This window comes from Macrotis lagotis, chromosome 6, assembly GCF_037893015.1.
Source record: "Macrotis lagotis isolate mMagLag1 chromosome 6, bilby.v1.9.chrom.fasta, whole genome shotgun sequence".
NCBI lineage: Eukaryota > Metazoa > Chordata > Mammalia > Peramelemorphia > Peramelidae > Macrotis > Macrotis lagotis.
Window position 1 is genome coordinate 117,908,087 of NC_133663.1, and position 5,518 is coordinate 117,913,604.

Below are 5,518 nucleotides of genomic sequence, written 5' to 3' on the forward strand. Positions count from 1 at the left end.
AGATCAACTCACTTAACAAGGGGTTAAGTACCCTTGAGGGAGGAGTACAAATAGTTCAAAAATTATTTGGCTTTGGTTGATACTTTAATCATGGGGAGGATTGTGTGTACTTGGAGGGTACTTGAAAAGGGGATAAGGCAAAAATGATTATAATTATAATTTTATGTCATTTGCAGCAATACTGCTTGTCATGCAATCAAGCAATCATCTGTGATGAAAAGTTGATAATAATATGAGCTTACCAAGTAATCAAATAATAAAACTGTGAATGATTATTTATACCTGATTAACAGTACTTATGTGATAAGTAACATTGGACAGAGGCACAAAGATTTATAATTTTAGAGATAAAGAAACAGGAGTGTGAATGTTGAGTAAATTCTATCAATAAATTTGGCCCAGAGAGGGAATAAGATACATTCCCACTTGGGTTTAAATCTCTACAGGGAGAGGAAAAGATAAGGGAAGAAGTGATTTACAAAGGGGAAGGTAAAGGTATAAGTGAAAATAAGCTGAAAGTTAATTTTTTAATAGGAAAGTCAAAGGGAGATGGGAGTAAAATTTTGGTGGAAAGAAATGAGGAAAGGAAAGAGAAAAATATGTGGAGAAAGAAAGCAAAGAGGGAATTACAGAATTCCTATTCTTAGCTGTAAATGTGAATGGGATGAACTGTCCTATAAAAGGGAAACAGATAGTAGAATGGATTAAAAACCAGGATCCTACAATATGTTGTTTATCAGAAACACCTTTGAAGCACAGAAATACACACTTGGAGAAGATAAAAGGTTGGAACAAAATACATTGTTCCTGCTGAAATAAAAAAAAAAACAATCAAGGGTTGCAATCCTGATCTCAAATAAAATAAAAGCAAAAATTGATCTCATTAAAAGAGATAAAGAAGGAAAATATATCTTCTTAATAGGCACCATTGATAATGCAGCTATATCATTACTAAACATGTGTGAACCTAGTGGCAAAGCATCCAAATTCCTAGAGGAAAAGTTGACTGAATTATAAGGAGACATAGATAACAAAATCCTAATATTGGGGGACTTCAATCTCCCTCACTCAGAATTTGATAAATCTAAGCACAAGTTGAACAAAGAAGTTAAGAAGGTGAATGAAATCTTAAAAAAAACTTAGAGGTGGTAGACCTCTGAAGGAAAAAAATTGTTTTCTTTATGAGATCAATGGTTTAAACAATCGGTAGATCAAACATCAAATAAAAGATATAATCAATTATTATATTCAAGAAAATGATTGTAATGAGACATTATACCAAAATTTAAGGGATGCAGTGAAGGCAGTTTCGAGGGGAAATGTTCTATCTTTAAATGACTATATGAATAACATAGAGAAAGAGGAGAACAATTGGGTATACAACCAAATATCAAGGGAGAGATTAATAAAACTGAAAGCATGAAAACCATTGATCTCATAAATAAAATTGTGAATTGTTTTATAAAAAAGTCTGGAAAATAGACAAACCTTTGATTAATCTGAATTTAAAAAGAAAGAAGATAACCAAATCAGCAGTATCAAAATGGAAAGGGGTAAATTAGCCACCAATGAGGAAGAAATTAAAGAGATAATTCAGAGCTACTTTCTCAAATTATATGCCAATAAAGTGGATTACCTGAGTGAAAATGAATGAATATTTACAAAAATACAAACTGCCCAAATTAATAGAAGAGAAAATAAATTACTTAAATATCCCTATTTCAGAAAACAAAGCAATTGAAGAAACTATCAATAAACTCCCTAAGAAAAAGTGTCCAGTTCCAGATAGTTTAACAAGTGAATTTTACCAAGCATTTCAGGAACATAAGCTATTTAAAAACTAGGAGAAGAATGAGTTCTACCAAACTCCTTTTATGACAACAACATGGTGCTGATATCTAATCCAGGAATAACTAAAACAAATAAAGAAAATTGTAGGCCAATCTACCTAAGGAACATTGATGCAAAAAAACCTTACATAAAATTTTAGCAATGAGACTGCAGCAAGTTATTATGATAATACATCATGATCAGGTAGGATTTATATCAGGTGTACAGGGATGATCAATATTTTAAAACACCACATAATTGAACATATCAATAGCAAATCAACAGAAATCATATGATTATATCAATAGATATTGAAAATGCTTTTGATAATACAGCATCTGGGAACAAGTAGTTTTCCTTAAAATAATAAATATTATCTATCTAAAACATCAACAAATATTATAAGTAATGAGAATAACTTGGAGCATTTACAATAAAATCAGAGGTGTAATAGGCTGCCAGGTATAACCTTTACTATTTAATATAGCATTAGATATACTAGGTGTAGCAATAAGAGAAGAAAGAGAAATTGAAAGAATCAGAATTGGTAATGAGGAAGCCTTTCACTCTTTTCAGATGATATAATAGTATATTTAGAGAACCTGAAAAAATCATCTAAAAACTCCTGGAAACAATTAACAAATTCAATAAAGAATAGGATATAAAGGATATAAAATAAAATCACCTAAACCATCAGCAATTCTATGTATGAACAATAAAGCCCAAGAGCAAGGGATAGAAAGATAAAATCCATTAAATCCTTGGGAATCTGCCACCCAAGACAAATCCAGAAAATGTGTGAACACAATTATAAAGCAGTTCTCACTCAAATAAAATCAAATCTAAATACCTGTAAAAATATCAATTGCTCATATTTAGGTCAAACTAATATATTAACAATAGCAATTCTACTCAAATTTCTTATTCAGTGTAACTATTTTACCAATCTAGAAAAATAGTAGCAAAATTCATCTGGAGCAACATAAGGTTAATAATAGCCAGGGAACTGATAAAAAATGTAAAGGAAAGTGTGTTAGAATAATCTGAAACTATATTATAAAGTTGCAATCATCAAAAATGACTGGTACTGGCTAAGAAATAGAGTAATGGGTTAGTGGATTAGGATAGGTTCAAAAGAAATCACAGTAAATATTTGCAGTAGTTTTCTGTCTGAGAATCTCAAGGACGGTACCTTCTGGGATAGGATCTCACCATTTGAAAAAAAAAATTGAAGGGAAAACTAGAAAATAGTATGAAAAACTCTAGAGGCATAGACTGACATCTCACACCCTATACCAAAATAAGGTCAAAATGAGTACAGGATTTAGACATTATGAGTGGTACCATAGATAAATTAATAGACCAAGAAATACTCTATCATATCTATGGAAAGAGAATAAATTTATACCCAAACAAGAATTAGACTACATTATAAACTACAAATTGTATGATTTTGACTATAGTAAATTAAAATTTTTTTTCACTAATAAATAAATACTGCCAAAATTAGAAGGAAAGCAGAAAGCTGGGGAACAATCTTCACAGCTAGGAATTCTGAAAAAGGTCTCATTTCTAAAATATATTGAGAAGTAAATCAAATTTATAAGGTTACAAGTCATTCCTCAATTGATAAAAGGTCAAAGGATATATACATATATACAGTTTTCAAATGAAGATATTAATGCTATATATAATAATATAAAATACTGCAAATCATTATTGATCAGAGAAATGCAAATCAAAATAGCTATGAGGTATCACCTCACACCTATCAGATTGACCAAGATGAGAAAAAGCAAAGTGATCAATGTTGGAGAGATTGTGGGAGGACTGGGACATTAATGTCATTGCTGGTGGGGTTGTGAACAGAACTGACCTTTCTGGAGAGCAACATGGAACTACCCAAAAAGTAATAAAATGATTCCTACCTTTTAACCCAGCATTTCCTATTCCAGTTCTATGTCCAGAAGAAATCATAAAAATGGGAAAAGTCCCACATGTTCTACAATATTTATAGCAGCTCTATTTTGTAGTGACAAAACTTTGGAAATTGAGTGGATAGCTATCAATTGGGGAATGGCTAAACAATTTATGGTGCATGAATACTAAAGAATTTTCCTTTTCTATAAGAATCTATTAATTGTCAGATTCTAGAGAAGCATGGAATTTGTTATAGAATCTGATGCTGAGTGAAGGCAGCAGAAAAGAGAGAACAATTTACATATTGACAGCAACAACATGAGATGATCAGCCTTGATGGAATCAGCTTCTTTCAGCAGTTCAGAATGCTAGGACAAGCATATTAGGTCAACTAGAGACAATATTATCCCCATCGAGAAGAAAAGAAACAAAAGAAAAGAAAAGAAAAAAAAAAACCAAGAAAACAACCTATCAGAATATGATGAACATTTTATCAAAATTTTATCTTATATTTCTCTTTCCTTTAATCCTAATTCCTCATACCAAAATGACCTGTCTGTAAAAATGTTTATCCCAAAATAAAAACTGTCAGAAATATTATAGATAGATTTCAGAAGTCCCCAATCAAGGAGAAAATATTAGAAGCAACCGGAAAGAAGTAACTCAAATATCATGAAGTTACAATTAGGATTATACATTAAATGCACATAAAGTTTGGAATGTGATATACCAGCAGGCAAAACATTTTGGATTACAACAGAGAATAAACTACTCAGAATAATTCACCCTATTTCAATGAAATAGGGGTCTTCCAAACTTTCCTATCAAAATGACCAGGGCTGAATAGAAAAGTCTCATCTTCAAGTAAAGGACTCAGGCAAAACATAAAGAAGGTAAGGGCAAATTATGAGGGATTTAATAATATTGAACTGCCTTCATTCCTGCATGGGAAGATGATTCTGATAACTCATATGAACCTTATCATTTATTAGTGCACTTAGAAGGAGCATATATATATAGATATGACAGAGTGCAGAACTGAATTTGGGAGATAGAGAAAAGTGAAGTAGAATGTGGTGAGTTAATTCACTTAAAAGAGTCAAGAGAAAGCTTTTGCAATGGGTTGGAAGAGGGTGAAGGTGAGGGGGAGTGAGTGAGCATTCACTATCATCAGAAGTAGCATCAGAAGAGCAAATAACATACCCACTAAATTGAGTATAGAAATTTATCTTACCCTAGTGGAAAATAGGAGAGAATCGGGAAGGGGAAAAGAGACAAGGGAAAGGGAGCAGGAAATAAGTGATAGAAGAGAGGGAAGATTGTGGGAAAGTGTAGTTGGATACAACACACTTTTCAGGAGGGACAGCATGAAAGAGAGAAAGAGAATAGAATATATGGGAATGTAGAGTAATAGGATGGAGGGAAATACAACTAACAATAGTAACCAAGGGGAAAATATTGAAACAGTTTATCTGATGGACTTATGATAAGGAATGCTATTCATCCTAAAAGAAAGAGCTGATACTGTTTGAAAGCAGACTGAAGCACATATTTTTTCTCACTTTATTTTTCTTGATGTTTCTTTTTTTAGTTAGGGGGAGGTTTATGTTTATTTTAATAGTATGACTATTGTAGTAATGCATTTCATAGCTATATATTTTTAGCCTACACCAAGTAACTTGCTTCCACAATGTGGGGAGAGAGAATTGGGAGAAAGGGATAGAATTTCGAACTCAAATTTTTGGTAGTAAATGCCAAATCTTGCTTT